This window comes from Aotus nancymaae, unplaced genomic scaffold (genome assembly GCF_030222135.1).
Source record: "Aotus nancymaae isolate 86718 unplaced genomic scaffold, 86718_ANA_hifiasm-v0.15.2.pri h1tg000155l, whole genome shotgun sequence".
NCBI lineage: Eukaryota > Metazoa > Chordata > Mammalia > Primates > Aotidae > Aotus > Aotus nancymaae.
Genome location: NW_026988570.1, coordinates 2,762,904 through 2,783,610, shown reverse-complemented (window position 1 = coordinate 2,783,610; position 20,707 = coordinate 2,762,904).

Below are 20,707 nucleotides of genomic sequence, written 5' to 3'. Positions count from 1 at the left end.
TTAGTATCCTTTTATCTATGACACCTAATTTATTCTTTGTTATTTAATAAATGTTGAGTAACTACTTTGTACAGAAAGTTTTCTATAGATATGGAAGAAAGGGAACCTGTGGTCTGTGAAAGGCAAAAGGCTAAATTGGGCTTCCATTTGTGTTATTTTCATGTATTAATTTGATATTTACTGAGTGTAATAATAGTTAATCTTTATTAGCTCTTACTGTGAGCCAAACATTATTCTAAGCACCTCATTTATATTAACTAATTTAATTTTTATAAAAACTTAAGGAACAAAACGCTACTTTTAGCTGATTGTGCAAATGAGGATCCTGAGCACAGAGTTGAAGGGCCTGCCCAGAGCCACCCAGGCAGCAGGTGGCTGAGACAGCCCTGCCTGCACAGAGCTCAGCACTTAAAGATCCCTAGGTTCGTAAGAGTCCAATATATATTGGTTGAGTGAAATTTTCATTAGGAGCTCCTAGTGAACATGCACACTGATCAATGATAGCGCCATGCAGTGAAGAACGAAGAGGGCCCAGACGAGGGAGCAAGTGCGTCTCTCCAGGAGATGAGGCAGAGCTTCCCCAGAGAGGTCACACTTACACAGGGAGAGGCATTAGAGGAGAAGCGTGATCCCTGGAAGACGCAGGAGCACAAATGCACAGACACAAGCGTGGGCTTCAGGGGGGGACGGCAAGGGGGTCAAATAGCCTGGGTGCACTGATGGGAGCTGGGAGCTGAGCTGGAGCTGCAGTCCCTGGGGTGTGAACGGTCCCTCTCCTGGGTGAGGCTAAGGGTTTGACATTCATCTTGCAGAGCCAAGGGTGGGTTTCGCAGGGAATTAACTCCACCTGACTTTGGATATGGATGACAAAGTGCAGCCCTGTGGGAAATGAGCTAATGTGGAGGACATCTGGGTCTTTGGACTCCTAAGGAAGCAGATCAGGAGGCCAGATGTAGGCCTGATTCTCTCCATCAGCTGGGTGGTTTTTGTGAGAGGTGACTTCCTCGGTTGTGACCTGGGGATGAACAAACCAAACTGCTAAGTTTGTTGGGAGGATTGGATGAGGACAGTACTTGCTCAGCACCTCATATAAAGGAGATGCTCATCAACGCTGGAGCCGGTCCCAGCCATGGACCCTCCCCAGCCCTGCCTCACCCCACCTGCAGGCCGTGGTGCTCAGGCAGTGATGATACCAAGACTGGCATCACTGAGCACTTAGATAGGCTGAGCCTGCAGCTGGCCAGCACCCGGGAGGCAGGTCCAATGCAGGTGCAACCACGTTTCCCGTGAGGACTATGGCCCAGGGAGGCCGGACCACCTCACCAGGTCACACAGGTGTCATCAGGGGGCTGGGGTTCAAACCCAGTTCTGTTTGGCTGATTCTAAATCCACACTGGCCCTCTCTATGCAAATACATATCATGCCTTTTGAGAGCCCATCAGTGCAGAATCTCTTTTCTCTCACATGCCTGCTTGGGACACATGGGCATGGCAGGACAAGAGGTCCCCATCTAGAGCTGAAACTGCAGCCTCTGGGTACATTCTTGTTGGTCATTTGCAGGACATGCTGCCTGTGGAGCCATGGCCTCCAAGCCTGTGGACGTCACCAGCTGGAAGCAGCTAGCAGCAAGTCTCCTGGGACAGCCTCAAACCACAGGCATTCTGCAGAAGGCAAGGGGTCAGTTATAGAAGGCAGCATGGCAAGGGCCAAAAACCTGGCTGGGAGTCCCAGGCACTGGTCCCACACGCTCCTAATCCTCGGGCCAGCCAAGTCCCTGGGTGCCTGCCAGAGTTCTGTAGCAGAAATACCAGGGAGTTAGGGCCTGTGTCCTCAAAGGCAGCATTAAGTTCCCAGAGAAAAATATACTACATAATACACATATATACACATACATGCACGCACATGTACATGCATGCACAACACGTGCACACACACATGCATGCACACATACATGCATGCATTCTTGCATGTACAGGTACATGTATGCACATGTACATACACACACATAAATATATGTTAACAATGCAAAGTTAGATCTTAGCCCATGAAAGCAGAAAAGGCCTCTATTTGAAATTACCCAGTTACATTACTATCTAGAAGTCAACGTTAACAAACCAAGAGGAAGTTGAACCTGGCAGAAGAGAATAGCTGTGTGTATGTTTCACGGAGAAGCAGAATCAAGTTCATGGCCCATGGCCAAGGCAGAATCCACCAAGCCTGGGGATTGGTTATATGGTCCCTTTCTCACAGATAGCTCAGGGGATATTCCTCATTTAAAAAGTAAGTTTCTTCACAGTTTCGTTCTCCCCGATTTCTGTTTGGTATCCTACCTGCAGGGCCGTTGATCCAGGCCCATGTTTGCGCTGGATTCCCCACAGGCACAGCTCAACCCATTGCAGTCTCAGGTGTGCACGGTCCCCAGCAGCAACTCCTTGCTCTTTGTCTTGCCCCATCCAAATGTATCCACCTCTTCCCTTTCTATCAGGGCCCTGTGTTTTGCTAGTTCGCAAATCAATTCATACAAAAGTGGCAACTCACTAGTTGTGGCTTAATGAATCTCTCTGAGACAACCTTGAAAGCCTTAAGCCGGGAGACTGACTGTGGAAGTCTGGGCTACAGGGCACCTTGATGTAGAAGCAAGTGGGTCATTATAGTCCTTTCAGGAGGAAAACATTTGTCAATGCCAAATGTGATGTTGGGGTGGATGGCTCCTGACTTCGCGCCTCTTGGAGAACTGCTCTCTCTGCCTCTTCCTAAGCCCGGCCCTGCTGTTTGGCTTAAACTAGATCAGCTGCTAACATTTCCTTTAAACAAGATTTAAATTTGACCTCAGGGTATTCTTCCCTTGAATTCAGTCTTGGAAAATCAGTAGGAGCTTTTACAGGTGGGAAACAATTTTATAAGGGTGTGTGCGCACATTTGTATGTACCTAGGGAATGCAATAAATAAGTACTTACAATTTAATATGCAATAAGGTTTGTAATAAATGACCCCCAAAATCCGTGGCTATAACAGCAAGCATTTGTTTTAGCTCCCAGTCCATTGGCTGGCTGGGCATTATCGGGCTCAACTAGACTTGGCTTCAGGCTGCGGACTGTCTTCAACTGTGCTCCTCCCGGCTCCGGGTTTGGAGGTCGGTGGTTACTCAGGGCGTGTTCTCATGACAGATGAGAGAAGCGCAAGAGAGGTGAGCAGAAACCTGCATGCCTCTTAAGGGCTTGGCCCTCAACTGGCACACTGTCCCTTCTGTCCCAATCTCCTTGGCCAGCACAAGTGGTGTGGTCAGTTCCAACCTCAGTGGGCCAAGAGGGCGGGCCACTTCCCCCACAGTGACCACGGTGAGGAAGAAGAGGAAGGCCTGTGGGCAAACAGCACCATGCCCTGCCACAGGGCAGCATGTGCAGTGACACAGAGATATAAGGAAGCATGGCTGGCATCAGAGGCATGTTTGGCAACAGGGAAATGGGGAGCAAGGCTGGCAGCTGGTGAGTTTGGAGAAAGAGATTAGGACTTGCTAGTAGAGGGCTGGGCTTCCTTGCCAAGGAGCGTGGCTTTCATCCTGTAGGCAGTGGAACGACATTCAGGGTAAGGACTTAATCGGCCTACAGCTCTCTCTGCCTGCACTGCTGCTGTTTCTGCTCTGGGGCAGAGTACCGTGCAGTGGCTGAATGGAAACTGACACCTTTTGCCAGGGACAGAGAAGAGTTTGGGGACAGGTCTGGGCTCGTTACCCATGTCATACTGGGTATGCATGTGTCAACTTAGCTTTGAGTGCCCAGGCCTGTGAAGTACAATTGAGTGCCTGAAAGCATCTGGCTGACCTCAGGGCAAAAGTCTTTAAGCACAGGACTCCTGCCGCAAAAATAAATTGTCATTTAGAAAGGAATAGAGGAAAGAAGCTGAAATACTTAGGTGTGAATCCGTCGCCACTAATTCCTAGTATATTGCTTAGCCCAAGGCTCAGTTTCCACAGCTATAAAATGCTTCTATTAAACTCCCATACTTCACAGAGTTTATAAGACTCATATGAAGTAATACATGGTAAGAAAAACTATAAATCACTATATAAATACAAGCTACTTATACTCACATTTAAGATAGCTGAAGTGAAGGGAATAGCTACCCATCCAATGAACCAAGCACTGTGTCTTGAGTGGACTCTGGAGCCAGCAGGGCTGTGGGTGGAGTCAACTGCCCCTAAATGCCTGTTGGAGATCAAGGGAGGAACTGCAATGCCAGGTTCCTTCACAGACAACATGCCAAGGCAAATGGCACCAAGAGAAAGCACCGTAGCCGTGGTGCCCAAGAGATGATACGGTGATGAAACTGACAAATGCCGCTTCTGCCACTGGGATTTCATTTCAATAGATAGAAAGTATTGCTATGAACTCACCCCAGAATACCTCTTTTAGAACCAGATTAAACTCAGTATTTACTCTTCATGCGCTTAAAAACTGAGTGTCCTTTGACAGCTTCATCAGTAAATCCAGAAAAAGGAAAATGGAGAGAGGGAGAAAGAAAGAAGTGACAGGAGACACACTAGTGCTGAAGAAATGTAAAAAGCGGAGGGAGGTGCTTATTCCAACTAAAAACAGTCCACGGAAACAAGACACCCCGAAGTGAGATTTGTCTGTACATTTCATATCTGACAACAGACAGATTCCCAGGAGCAGGTGCAAAGAACGCAGATGGGAAACAGTTTGATTCTGGATCTACTAGTGGGAGGGGTCCCAAAGCAGCTTCATTCTGAGGCCAAACATAGGTTAGAAGCCAACTTTGTAAAAAACAGTGAAAGTCAGCTGGATTTTATGGACAGGCTTTGTGCACTATTCGTGAAGTCTGATCGACCCAGAAGGCAGTGGCAGGCACTGACTTATAAAGAGCTGCTTTGGAAGATGAATCCATCATCTCAGGGAGGTCAGGCTGGAGAAGCTCTGATATGCTCTTGACCAGTTATAAATGTAAGATATGGGTTGCTGGGATTATCTGAACAATGATGGCTTAGTGAGACTCGTTAGGGCAAATATGCCCTAAAGGAGGCCAATGTCCAAGTTCCCTTCCGTTACCAGCAAGGTGGAATGTATGCTTAGCATGCAGGCTCTTTCTATGTAGTAGAGTCTGGGCTATATACAACTAATATGCCAAATTAGCTGGCTTTTTATAGGGCTTAAAGGAATAGATATTGATCTTTATGGGACTGATATCCACAAAGGCTACATGGCATAAGGAATTAATTTATGCACTCACATTTGACAAATTATGTGTTTGTAAAAAGTAAAGGAAGAGGGAAAGTTGCAAAGATTTTCATTTCACTGAGGCTCAATCTCAACAGATCCACATTTTCCAGCTGTTAGATCAAACTTTGCATGTCATATTTATATATACTAAACAATAAGATACAACAATTCAATAGAAGATGACTGAGTCTCACCAGCCACGGCTTCAGAGGATAACAGATGACCGCAGTGGGATTCTGGAATATGTCAAAGGAACACAGCCTTGTTTTCCCCACAGGGGAAAGTTTCTTGTGTAAGGTATTGAAAGTACAGGTGTTCCTTCAATTACAAGGAAGTTACATTCTGATAAACCAATTACAAATTGAAAACGCATGTAATACACCTAACCTACTGAACATCACAGCTTAGTGTAGCCCACCTTAACTGTGTTCAGAACACACACATTAGCCTATTCCTTTAGAAAGGAATAGAGGAAAGTATCTATTAGCCTATGGCTGGGCAAAATCATCTAACACAAAGCTTCCTTGATAATAAAATGTTGAAAATCTCATGCAATTTATTGAATACTGTACTAAAAGTGAAAAACAAAATCATCGTATGGATACCTTAATTGAGTCAAAATACTGTCAGTCGAACGCTTGTCATTCAGGGACCATCTGTATGTGCACCTTACAAAGTAATTCTTATAAAGTGCTCTGGGATCAGGGTTGTATGAAAAGGAGGGAGATAAGTATGTGCCACGGAATCAAGATAAGGGAGTGAATGTGTCAGGAAGCAAGAATTTAAAGACTGCAGAAAAGAGCAGATAACTTAACCAGGCTGGCATGGCCAGAAGGGAGTTGACCGCGGTTGGTCCCCACGACCATTTGTTTCTTCCCTTTCATTTCCTTTCCCCCTTTCCCCTCACCCTCTTGTTCTGTTGCTCCTCCTCTCAGTATTTTGCTTTTTTCTTATATCCAATATGTTCTAATTATATAAAGAAATTATTTATAGTGCTACTATCCTGATATAAAATACCTTACAGTAATATTACTAAAATAGACCAAGTAATTATGTTTTACTTTTCATACCTACATTATAAAACTGGGAACATTTCCTCCTCTCCTCAAAAATCATCTAAGGACTCCTGGAATGTCTACAAGTCCTACAATATATGGAAAATTTCTTAAATGCAAACATTTGAGAAATAACGTCTTATCTTTAACTTTTCCAGATACGTTTTGTTAATCATTGAGTAAGATAATCCCACACATGAGCTCCATTGCCTTCCCCAGAGCTGTGGTTAATCTTGAGGTTCTAACTCTAGTTGACGGGAAGAGGCTCACAGGGCTCCACTCCAGGAGGGCTGGGCTGGCTGGGGATGGACAACGGTGACTCTTTTGGTCAAGAAGAAACATTGGAACCCAGGGCACTAGAAAGGGGAGGTGGTTCTTCTAACAGGAAAACAGGGAGTGGATAATGATATGAAGGAGACTAACTGTTCATTTCCATTTTTACCATTTCAAACTTCAGGGATTAAAGATGATTGAGTAAAAAGATGCTTTAATAATAATGGTATGGTGGATTAAAACAACAACAGTGAATTTGAAATGCTGAAAATAATGCAGATCTGGAAAAAGAAATTGTGATATACACCATGGAATGCTACACGGCCATAAAAAAAAAAGGCAATACAAGGAGACCGTGTCCTTTGCAGCAACATGGATGGAATTGGAGGCCATTACGCTAAGCAAATTAACACAGGAACAGAAAACCAAATCCTGCCTGTTCTCTCTTGTAGGTGGGAGCTAAATACTGAGTAACACGAATACAAAGAAGGGAACAATACACACTTGAGGGTGGAGGGTGGAGGAGAGTGAGGATCAAAAAACTACCTCTCAGGTACTATGCTTATTACTCGAGTGACTAAACAATCTGTGCAACAAACCCCTGAGACATACAATCTATTCATATAGCAAACCTGCAAATGTACCCCCAAACCTGAAATAAAAGTTGGAAAGAAAAGGAAAATAATGCAGAAAAGATGTAATGAAGAAACAGGGAGACACAGATCAAGAAGACTTCAACATAAGTTTGCAAGGGTTAACGGAGTTGGTTTCATCTTAAATATTAAGTATCCTTTATTTTTAGACAAACTAACTAGAATCATTTGTGACCAACGGTCCTGCATTAAAGAAAATATCAAATGTCGTTTATAGGTAGAAATAAAAATATCCCAGTGGAGGTGTGAAAATGCAGGAAGGAATAAAGAATAACAAAATGTTGGTCATTTAATAAATATTGACTGCAGAAAGTATTTTTGATGATCAAATTACAGGGAGACATAAAACATATGACAATGCCATATAAATTATAAGGGAATTAAGTGCTCTGAAGTCATTGTACTGTCTGGGCAATGAGAGTGTTAATATTGGAACTGATAAGGCAAGGATGCATGTTATAATCTCTGGAGTTACCACTAGATTAAGCACAAAGGAGTATAGGAGAAACAAGTCTAGAGATCTAATGTACAACGTGAGGACTAGAGTCAACAAAATTATGTTAGGGAGTTTTGTTAAATAAGTAGATTTTAGCTGCTCTTGTCACAAAATAAGTAACTATGTGAGATGATAGGTATGTTAACCTGCTTTACTATCTAATGTATCCCATAACATCACATTGTAAACCTCAAACAAGCACGATAAAATGTTTTAAAAAGAAGTACTAGAATTCAAATACATAGAAGGCAAGAAAAGAATAATAATAAAGAATAACCAATCCAAAAGAAGACAAGAAAGAAAAGGGAACATGTAAAAGTCACGCAAATAGAAAGCTTTTCAGAAGATGTAGATTAAACAAAACCTGTTCCATTATCTAGTGTCCTTGAGAGTGGTCCTGTCCATGTTTTGCCTCCAGATAGAGCTTCCATAGTACCGTGGAGCACTTCAGCCAAATGGCATCATTTACAGTTGGGCTTCTCTGCACAGTTCCTGAGGATGGCTTTTGTCTGACGTTCCAAAGAGCCCCATAATTTCTTCTTTAAAAATAAATTTTAAGTAGATGTGTAGGCTTTCTAAACTTCAATCTATGAAAATTAAGTATATAGGTGGTCTCTGAATTCTAGTTGCACATTTACAACTGACCCATCATCCCTGTCCACCACATGTCCCATCCCCACCACCAGCATTCCATTGCCATGACCTTTGTGTGGTGGAGGAAGGGAATACAATTTTAGGACTCTAGTGTTTGTGGGCAGATCACGACGTCAGGAGTTCAAGACCATGTGTAGGTCGCACGTGAGTGTCAGAAACATGGTGTGAGATGTCTTCATTTCACCTTTCAAAGGCAAACCCGCCTGCAGCAGAACCCCTGTGAGCCTCCTCTTTGTGCTTTAACCCCTTCCTCTGATGCACAGATTTGGATTAAAGAAAAGGTCTGTCACCCAGCTTCCCTGGGGCAATGAGCTATATTTGAGCTATGACATCACTGGGAATAGCACTTGGTGGAGAAAATTAACCCCTCTCATGAGTATTACTATATTTTCTACTCTGGGAGGCTGGAAGGAATATTTTGATAAACCACTTAAAGTGATGAATTAGGAGGTCAGAAGGTGAGAAAATTCATCCCCAAAGGGCATGCTCAAGAAATAGCAAATGGCCTCTACCACTATCTCAAGTGGGTTGGGCCAAGCAATCTCAGGGTTTTGTTTTGTTTGGAAACAGAGCTGACTCATCCAGAGCAACACAGAAGAGGCAAGGGACCTTTCCCTCCCCTCCTCTGATCCCGTCCTAAAGAAAGCATATCCTCTCTGTTAGACAGATGTTCCACTAATATTTAAAGAATATTGCTTCAAAGAGTTAAGAAGAAAGAATCTTAAGCAAGTTTAAATTTAACACATTTATTTGTAAATTTAAAAAGATTCATAAACAGGGTAGCCTTCAGAAACAGAGCAGGTTCAAAGAACTCCTGCCTGCTATAGGGTCAGGCAGCATTAAAGGACAGGAAACAGAAGTGCGGCAGGAATAACTTAATTGGTTACAGCTGGTGCTTAATTGGAATCAGCTGGCCGTCTACCATTGACTAACGTGCAGCTGCTGTAACCAACCAAAACTCAGCTATTTGCTACCTGAGTGAACTCCTAAGTTAATTATTTCATTGAGCATGAATGACTATATATTGGTTTGGTCTGCTGGGCCCAGTATGGGAGCCCAGTCCAAATCAAGGAACTCCTGCAAATTTCGTGTAACAGAAGGAATTACTGGTCTGCCATATCTTGACCAGGATTTATATATCTAGGTATATCCATCCAAACACTGCATTAGACTCCAGTTCAGTTAACCTGGTTAAGATCTTCTAATATAAAGGTAAGTACTTTCAAGAAGATCAAGGCTATCACCGTTTGTGGCAAAATGAATTAAGTGACTGAGTTTAGGGCCAGGCATGGTGGCTCACACCTGTAAGCCCAGCACCTTGGGAGGCCAATGCGGGCAGATCACGAGGTCAGGAGTTCAAGACCAGACTAACCAATATGGTGAAACACTGTCTCTACTAAAAATACAAAAAATTAGCCGGGCGTGGTGGTGCACGCCTGTGATATCAGCTTCTTGGGAGGCTGAGGCAGGAGAATCGCTTGAACCCAGGAGCAGAGGTTGTGGTGAGCTGAGATCATGCCATTGCACTCCAGCCTGAGCAACAAGAGAGAAACTTCATCAAAAAAAAAAAAAAAGTGACTGAGGTTGCTTTTTTTTCTATGGTCCAGCTGGATGTAAGTATGGGGCAGAAGAGAGAACTAAGAGAGAACTAGGTGAAAGACGTAGGTTGAATAAGATGTGCATGTTCTCTAGAAGCAGTGTCTGAGCTGGGAATGCTAAGCTCACCAATAAAATCTACAAGGAGTCATGAGAAGCGGAGAGGATAGGTAGGAGAAGGTGTTTGGCAAAGGCTTGGGTTTGGCCGATATCTACCCTCAGCCTGATCCCACGGGGAGGCTCGAAGTGTGGATGGCATCAGAGTTGTCATCCCTTCCGTCGAGGAGCCTAGACTTCTTCACTCAGTACCAGTCAGTCACTGGCTGAGGGCCTTCCCCAGAAAAAGGCAAAATCTCCCAGTGTTTCATGGTTAGGAGCTCCCCCCACCAACCCCAGGGCAATTATCAGGAGTAGGGGTAGGTGCGAGCCTTGCAAAGCAAGTGCTGATGGCAGCTGGGGATGGTGTCCCTGCCAGTGAGAGGGATCTGGTCAGGGCATCCACAGACCCTACTTCAGCTGCCAAGAATGTACCCCAGTAGACCCTGCTTCCAAAAGTCATTGAGGGTCAGTCTCGCACAAAAGGAGAGAAACAAAACTTACTTCTCCTCACTCCCATCCCCACCTTCCTTTTGCTATGATCTGGTATGCCAAGGAGGCCCTGTCATTCAGCAATGTTGGGGTCAGTGTAGGATTTTGTGGACTACAATAACTTCTCTGGGTATAGAGTTTCTTAGGAGAAGTTGTAATAATTTACTGACACAGCTGGACCAAAATGTTAAAACTGGATTATTTTTGGAAAATCTAGAACATGTGGTCATCCTATGTGGTGTTTGCTAACAGTCAAATAAAATCGTAAAAGTATGAATCTAATAAACATATAGTGCTGTAGAATTATTACTCTGCTACATAAAATAGAGAATTAGAGCTGAGGTATACATAAATAAAATCAACATTACTTCTGTGAAACTAAACCAAAGTTTTAGGATTTTTTTCTCACTATGTTCCCCAGTATCTATAGCATCAATATTAAGAAATTTCTCTACTGTCGCCTGTAATCCCAGCACTTTGGGAGGCCAAGGCGTGTGGATCACGAGGTCAAGAGATCGAGACCATTCTGGTCAACATGGTGAAACCCCGTCTCTACTAAAAATACAAAAAATTAGCTGGGCACGGTGGCGCGTGCCTGTAATCCCAGCTACTCAGGAGGCTGAGGCAGGAGAATTGCCTGAACCCAGGAGGCGGAGGTTGCGGTGAGCCGAGATCGCACCATTGCACTCCAGCCTGGGTAACAAGAGCGAAACTCCGTCTCAAAAAAAAAAAAAGAAAAGAAATTTCTCTAATGTTTCAAACCATCTCAGCATCATTGCCACCGTCATGAGGGAAAACACAAATGACCTAGGTTTGCTTTTCTTCTTCATTTTTTTGTTTGTTTGTTTGTTTGAGACAGAGTCTTGCTCTGCCGCCAGATGCCAGGCTGGAGTGCAGTGGTGCGATCTCGGCTCACTGCAACCTCCGCCTCCTGGGTTCAAGCGATTCTCCTGCCTCAGCCTCCTGAGTAGCTGTAGCCACAGGTGAACGCCACCATGCCCACCTAATTTTTGTGTTTTTAGTAGAGACGGGGTTTCACCATGTTGACCAGGATGGTTTTCATCTCTTGACCTCGTGATCCACCCGCCTCGGCCTCCCAAAGTGCTGGGATTACAGGCTTGAGCCACCGCGCCTGGCCGATTTGCTTTTCTTCTACTCACGCCTCACTCTGGTTTTCCCTCCCCAGCGTCATACTCCAAACCATTCTTACTAGATTAGGGTCGTTGGTGAACTGGCATTACACTTTTAGATGCTGGCCTAGGTACTGAGATGATTATAAAAATGTGCATGTGTAACTTGTAAAAGAAGCAAAGCACTCTTTTTTTTTTATTGGATTCTTCAAAATCTTTCCTTCTGCAAGTTTATGAGAAAGTGAAAACATCATAGAAGTTCTATTTCTTTTAGAAGATGAGGAGTGAAATATAAACTAAAAATAAAATCCAGAGCTTGAGACTAGCCTGGCCAACATGGTGAAACCCCGTTTCCATTAAAAATATAAAAATTAGCCGGGTGCAGTGGTTCATGCCTGCCATCCCAGCTACTCAGGAGGCTGAGGCAGGAGAATTGCTTGAACCTGGGAGGCAGAGGTTCCAGTGAGCCGAGATCATGCCATGCACTCCAGCCTGGGCAACTGAGCAAAACTCCATCTGAAAAAAAAATGAAAATAAAATTATATGCCCTTCAACCACTGATTGGACCACCTCTTGGCCAAAGAAACGCCAGAGAAACCTTAAAAATTGAGTCTCCAGTCATCACGGGGTGAAAGGTAGAATATAGTTTGCTATACCCTTTCCCTTTGTGGTTTAAACACAACCAAACAGCAATCATGTAGAGATCATAGGACTGACAAAACAGACTCTTTGTGGCAATAAGACACCAAATTATAAACAGGACCTAGGGCCATGCCAGGCAAGGGTGAAGTCATGCACCCCACACTTAAAGAATAAACTAGGTTCTAACCGCCACATGGTTTCTTTATCTCTAGCAGCCAAATAAACACTGGCCTCTAGATAAGCAAGATTACAACAACTACAGCTCACCCAGTTCACACATACTGAGCAACTGACCCCCTGTTCCACCAGCCTTACCTACAGCTCTGATTCATAAGAGACTGATCTCAGTAACTTTCTCCTGTTAAGAGACTCCACCTACCATGGACTGGTTCTGGCCAATTTAAGAAGGCTGCTCACTTCAGTGATTTTGTGTCTCTGCTTCACCTTCTGACCTACAAGGCCTAATTATAACACACTTAAATGTTAAGTCTCCACCCCAAGGTGAATATAAGTTGTATGTAACCCGAATGTTTGTTCAGTATGCATGTGTCAGGACTTGCTTCATTAATATTCATAGCCCTTCCTATAATCTGTTGAATATGTATGTTTAGCCAACTCTTTCAGCATAAAGCTCCTACCTCAACCCTTCCTCCTTGGAAGTACTATTTCTGGGTTTCAACCAGAGGCTATACTTCCCAGCCTGTCAGGATGGCCACCTTGGAAGCTATAACCCTTTACAAGAAATAAAGTCTCCTTTCCAAATTGTGATTTTTTTAAACTTTTATTTTAGGTTCAGGGGTACATGTGCAGGTTTGTTATATAGGTAAACTCATGTGACAGGGGTTTCTTGTACATAGTATTTAGTCACTCAGGTATTAAGCCTAGTACCCACTAGTGATTTTTCCTGATCCTCTCCCTCCTCCCATCTTCCACCCTCTGGTAGGCCTCAATGTATTTTATTCCCCTCTATGTGTCCATGTGTTATTATTTAGCTCCCACTAATAAGTGAGAACATGTGGTATTTTGGCTTTCTGTTCTGGCCTCAGTTTGCTAAGGATAATGGCCTCCAACTCCATCCATGTTCCTGCAAAGAACATGATCTCATTTTTTTTTTTTTTTTTTGAGACAGGGTTTCACTCTGTCAGCCTGGGTGCAGTGGGGTAATCTCAGTTCAAGGCAGTCTCTGCCTCCAGAGTTCAAGCTATTCCCATGCCTTAGCCCCCCAAGTAGCTGGGATTACAGGCATAAGCCACCATGCCCAGCTAATTTCTGTATTTTTATTACATGAGTTTCACCATGTTGGCCAGGCTGGTCTCAAACTCCTGACCTCAAGTGATCTGCCCACCTTGGCCTCCCAAAGTGCTGAGATTACAGGTGTGGGTCACCGTGCCCAGCCATGGTCTCATTCTTTTTATGGCTGCATAGTATTCCATGGTGTATATGTAACACATTTTCTTTATTTAAGTTGACAGAAGTTTGTTGGTTTTTATTTAATATCAGAATTATTTCAAAGGCATCCCTTAAAGACTAAATGGCAAAATGAACTCAGCAACAAAACAGCCTCTCTCAGAAGAGATCTTATTGCAATGCATTGGTCAGAGATTGGTTTGGATTGCTTTGTTGTTATTGTTAGTGGAGGTGTGAGGTTGCCCTTGTCTAAATTTTAAACTTGCTCAGTGTCTCTGCTCTAGGGTGGCTTCAGTCACCATCCAATGACTTGGAAACTGGTTGGCACATCTTTTAGACAAAGTACCCATGTGGCTGCTTTCTCCTCATTGCCCATTCCTACACCCCTGATTACCAGTGCTTTTGTCAGGAGACACACCCACCTGCTTATGCAAAATTGAAGTTGAAATTTGAACAGGAAGAGGAAAATGTTTAAAGGAAATTCTAAAATGTTATTCTATTGAGAGTAGAGGAGGTATATGTTGCATTAGAGAAAGGTGAGGTAATTCTTAGTAGAAAAGTTTAGAGAAGTAATCCTTAGGACTTTTCATGTGTATGCACCAATACTCACAATGTGATTAATACATAGAGACCTAAACTTTTTCGCTTGAAATAAAAGCACTGTCAAAGACACCATCACAACATCTAAACTTATAAGGTTGATTAAGAGGAAGATGGAGGCATTGAAGGAAGCCAATGTGACCTCACAAGAAAATTTCTGATTAGATTATATTTAAAATATACATAAACAAGGACAAATACAAAATTAGCGTCTACCTGTAACAGTATATAGGCTGAAGTCCAGTATGAAATAATCTTGAAGAAAATGTTGAATGGCATAAAATATTGTTTGATGTTGTTCTAAGATATGTGTTCTGATCTCGTTTAACTTCTCTGTGCCTCAGTTTCCCCTTCTGAAAAATAATGATATAAACATACCTCTTTCATAAGAATGACAGAAGGATTAAATAAATGATATATGTGAAGCACCAGTAAAAAAATTGCCTGAAACATGATAAAGATTCAAACAATGTTTTTCCTAGCTATTATTAGCACACTGTTAGTGATGGCCATTCAGCTTTTTGCTGGTCTGCTATTCATTGATCTTCCATCATAAATTGCTTTATTAATTGGCAGGAAGATTGTCATAGATAAATCCTAAAGTTCTTCTCCAATTTTTAAGATTCTATAAATTGTTACACAGCATCTGTCTGTAAATTCTATCTCTCAAGCTAGATTATTTACTCCTTAAGGGCAAAAAAATTGTGTGGTTTGTTTTAGTTCCTCAAAAAATGTTCAGCACAGAGCTGGATACAAGGCAGATATTCATCAAATAGTGATCAGAGAGTTTATTAATTACTGAAGTCCTTGCATAAGGCCAGGATTTGAGAGGGCTGAGTAGAGGCTTAAGGCCATCAAAATAATTTATTAAAAATAATTCCTACTTGGGCAAGAAAAATCTCTATTATGAGGATGGTGGTAGTTTTTACATGAATTGCATCATTTAATAATCTAACAAACTTAAAGGTTAACTGTAACTATCTCCATTTACCAGTTAACAAAATTGAGGCTCACACATGTGAGGTAATTTGTCCAAATGCTCATAGCTGGTATGAAATGAAGCTGAAATCAGATCTCAGGCCCAATGGATAATGCACCATGTTTTGACTATTTTACACTATATCAACTTATGATGTGGTAAAACCATGCAAATTGGTATAATCCTCAGTCTCAAATTAAAAAAAAAAAATCAGTCTTAGATCACTATGTTTTTGTGTATCAACAAAAATAAAAGTGATGTCATGAGGCTCTAATGCTCATGGGGACATGGTAGATTTTCCTGCAAATCCCAGACAGAGCTTTTCACTCCCTGAACTTGAGCTTGTTGATTCTGTTGCTAAGGTAAATAAGTACTAAGGGATTCCAAATGTGGCACTACAACTTCAGAGATTCTGAACAGGCCAAAAAATATGAGCCAAGATCAGAAAGGACCTCATTAAGGACAATACTGACATGTGTAACATCAGCAGAAAACTCAGGGCAATAAAGTAAGTTTGTAGAACCACTCTGGTCTTCACAGTCCGTGCCTCACAATTTGCCAGTTCTTTTTATTGCCATGCCTTCCCAGCTAGAAGGTGAGCTCTGTGAAGGTAGAGACACTTATGCATCAGGGTGTCTCTGGCATTCAACTGGGCATGTGGGTATTTGTTGTGTCTTTTCAGCTTATTGATCCAGGTGTGAAAGACAAAGATATGAGTATCTTAATGCCTATCCAATCTTCTGGTCTTCTTATGACCTAGAACAATGGTCAAAAAATTTATGTGGTGTCCACCTTTACATTGCAACTAATCTTTAAAAACTGACACTTGTCAAGTTTGTGTAGAATCAAAGCATATTATTCATAATTATCTGAAAAGGCTAATAAAATACTCCTACATCCTCCAACTAAATGTCTGTGTGAATCCAGATTTTCTTCATTTACTTCAACCAGAACATACCACAACAAGACTAAATAGAGAAGTAGTTATAAGAGTTTAGTTGTTGTACTAGTCTGTTCTCACACTGCTATGAAAACATATCAGAGACTGGGTAATTTATAAAGAAAAGAGGTTTAATTGACTCACAGTTCTGCATGGCTTGGGAGGCCTCAGGAAACTTACAATCACGGTGGAGGGGGAAGCAAACATGTCCTTCTTCTCATGGCATCAGGAAGGGGAAGAATGAGTGCCCAGGGAAGGGGGAAACCCCTTATAAAACCATCAGATCTCGTGAGCACTAACTCACTATCACCAGAACAGGATAGGGGAACCACCCCCATGATTTGATGATCTCTACCTGGTCCCTCCCATAGAGATTCTGGAAACTACAATTTAAGATGAGGTTTGGGTGAGGACACAGTCAAACCATATCAGTTGTCATCCATTAAGTTAGACATTGCAAGAAATGTAGGACAATGCCATTCTTTTTACTAAATATTTTTGTTTTGAAAAAGATCTAATTTTTATAAAATATGTATTATGTAATGTAAACATATAATGGGGTTTATTGTTATGTTAAATGGACTAATTATTTTTTAATATCTCAGTTTAAATTTCAAATATATTAAATATCAGTAGTATAAGACATAGACATTTAAGCTGTTTGGGTCCTCAATAATTTTTAAAATCATCAAGGAGTCTTAATGACTTTAAAAATTATTTGGTTTAAAATCAAAAGGTTTGAAAACTCTTGTCCTAGTAGCTATGCTTTGCTTCTGGACAGGACTGAATTCTCTAACGACTATCTATGGGCAAAGCCCTCCAAGGCCCTGGTTTTCTCTTCTCTGGAAATCAGTTGGTCATGCTGGTGGTGCACCCAAATTTGCTCTGTTGTTTGTATGATAATGATGTCAGTGGATGACCAAAATGGGAGTGGCAGTGTCTAGAGCTGCCAGCCTCTGGGGCTGATGCTGACAAGACTTATTGTTGCCACCATGGTACTGGAGGCTTCTAAAGACAGAAGACTTCAGAAAGCGAAGATCTCACACAGACTCATTTAGGATGGCATGTAATATACCCCTGTAGTATGGAACCATAGCTCCCTCTCTTAGAGGCAGGTTTGAATCCTGCTTCTGTTGTCTGCTATGAAAGCTTGCACAAGTTGCCTAACTTCTCTGAGCCTACATAGTGAAGAAGATAACACCAACTTTCACTGGTGAAGAACAAGGCTTTTGAATAGGAAAACTTTGACATTTCCTTTCAGGTCCACTTGATACTATTACATATTTCCTTCCTCTTCCCTGGTCCTTATGATTTGAGATGCATATACATCCAAAAAGTGTTTTGCAATGCCAAAATGCCCAGAGCAAACTGAAGAAAGCTGTTTCACAAGGAAATAAAAGAAAATATCTCAATCACTGAAAACACATGGGTGATGGGTATGTATATGCCAAGATGCCAAGACTGTTCACTAATGGAAGAACTGTGTCACAGTAAAATATATTTTAAAAAACAAAAAATTCATACATCCCTGGCTCCTGATAGCCATGCACTACTATCACATTCCAAAAGGCTCCCTTCCTGGGGTGAGAGCTCAGCAGGTTTTCTGGGTAAAAAGTTGGCTTCTTCATCTCACCAGCAAATAACTAAGGCCTGTGGTTCTTTGGTGGTTTGAAGAGTCATGCCTTTTTGCCTTTGTAATGCCAACTGACTGATGACATCAAGGGTTCTTGGGGAGAGAGCTCATCTCCAGCTCAAATAATTACAGAGGAAGAGATGAATAATAAAGAACAGTCAGAGTAGCAGCAGATTGCTAACAAACCTCTCTCCTGCAGGCACAGCCCCTGTCCTAGGTCCTGTGACGCCCCCTTTTCATTCTGGCTTCTTTCATTCAGCACAACACATCAGAGACTCACTATGTTATACCAATCAATAGTCTCTTCCTTTCCGTTGCTGAGATTGTGTGGATATACCAGTGTGTTGAACCATTTTAACCTGCTGAAAGACATCTGGGTTCTTTTCAGTTTTTAGCAATTATAAATAAAGTTGCTATAGTGTGTGTGTGTGTGTAAACATAAGTTTTTACTGTCAAGTAAATACCTAGGATTTGGATTGCTGAGTCATAGGCTAAGTGTATGTTTAACTTCACAAGAAGCTGCCAAAATGTTTTTCCAAAGTGGCTGTACCATTTTGGATTCCTCCGTTCAATGCACACTTACCAGTTCCTGTTGTTATGATGGTTTTCTCCAGACATTTAATAGGTGGGTCATGGTATTTCATTGTAGTTTTACTTTGCATTACCTAATGATTATAGCTGTTGAGCATTTCTTCATATGCTTATTTTCCATCTGTACATCTTCTTAGGTAAAGCATCATTTAAAATTGATGTCCATTTTGTAACTGGATTATTTGTTTTCTTATTTGTTCTAAATACATGATGTAAGTCCTTTAGCAAGTGTGGATGTAAGTCCTTTATCAAGTGTGATTTATATTCTCTCCTAGTCTGTGACTTGTCTTTTCATTTTCTTAAAAGTGTATTTCACACAGCATATTTTAAAGTTTTGATGAAGTCCAATTTATAAATTTTTTCCTTTTATGGATTCAGGTATCATATCTAAGAACCCTTGCTTAATCCTGGGTCATAAATATCTTCTCCTATGCTTTTAAATGAGTTAGAGTTTTACATTTAAGTTTATGACACATTTTGAGTTTTTTGTATGATCTGTGAGGTATATATACATATGAATGTCCAATTGTTCCAGCACCATTTGTTGAAATACTAACCTTTCTCCAATGAATTGCCTTTACGATTTTGTCACAATCAATTAACCATATTTGTATGGGTCTGTTTGAACTCTGTTCCCTTCTGTCTCTGTGCATCTATCCTTTTGCCGATATCATACTTTAGTCTTGATTACTGGAGCTTTATAGTAAGTCTTAAAAACAGGTAGTACGAAGCTTTCAGTTTTACTCTTTTCCAAAATTGTTTTATCTATTCTAGTTCTTTGCTTTTTCACACAGATTTTCAAATCAGCTTGCCAGTATCTGCAAAAAGTCCTGCTGGGATTTTGACTGCTTCGTCTTTACCCCTCTTCCTCCCCACTTCTGAAGGTTATTTCGAAAAAATCATCCCAGACACAATTGTTATTTAATCTATAGGAACTTGGCTTTTTCCTAAATGAAAAAATCTCTGATTCTTCATGAGTATCAAATAAATTATTACTTGTCAGTATTCCTGCTACAGAATATTGAGCTAATTGTAGGTCTGCCTTCCGTAACTGACTTTTAAAGAGTGCACTGTAACTGCATGTACTAACACACAATTTTGTAGCTCAGTTTGGGGAGAACTGACAGCAACATTGAGTCTTCCAATCTATAAACATACTATCTCTCCTCATGTAGTTAGGTCTTTGCTAACTTCTTTAAACAATTATTTGTATTTTCCAGAATGTGGATCCTGTGTATATTTTACTAAATAGACGCCTAAATATTTCAATTTTTTGATACTTTTAAAATTTCCATTTTTCAATCGTTCATTGTTAGCATACAGAAATATAATTGATTCTAAATATATTGATCTATATCTTGCAATCTTGCTATATTTGTGTAAGAGTTCTGAGTGCTTTTTTGTGTATGTCATAAATCATGTCATCTGTAAATAGAGACAGTTGTATTTCTTTCTTCCATCTCTCTGCCTTTTATTCCTTTCTCTTGCTTTATTGCAGTGGCTGGGTGATATGCCACTTTTTTATAGTTCTCTGGAATGTTCAGATATTTTTAAACATTTTTATAATCTTCAAACATAGAATGCATGGTTGATTTATAGGAAGCATTTGGTCATTCTGATATTTATGCCTTCATGTATCTGTTTCTCGTGTCTGCCTGCATGTGTGCATGGCGTTCTCCATGTGTGCATATCTACGTACACAGTTCCCCTTTTCATAAGGACACTGTCATATTGGAATAGGAGCCCACCCTACTCCAGTATGATCTCATCTTAATGAATCACATCTGCAAGAACTCAGCCTTCAAATAAAGCCACATTTGGAGATACTGGAGACTTCACATATGAATTTGGTGGGAGCACAATTCAATCAATGGCATGTTGGTTCTCACTCATAATATCCTGTTGCCTTAGATGCCTGATGATCACTGACTATATGCTTGTCATGATAATAAAAATATCATTTTCTGTAATAATTTGAAGTCTAAATGGAAGGCACCTTCCTTTAGTGAATATTATTTACTTCTGCAAAGTACCTGGGTTTACATCTAGTGCAGAAGCAATATTAATCAAGTTCAAGGATTGAGGTTCTCTGAATTACCCAAATGATGCAAACTCAAGCTACAAATCTACACAAGGGTTGGTTTACCCCTAGTTCACACCTACTCAGATTTTGCAACTCCTTGGCTCCCCTTTATTGTAGAGAGTGTCTTCTATGAGACAGTCTACCTTATAC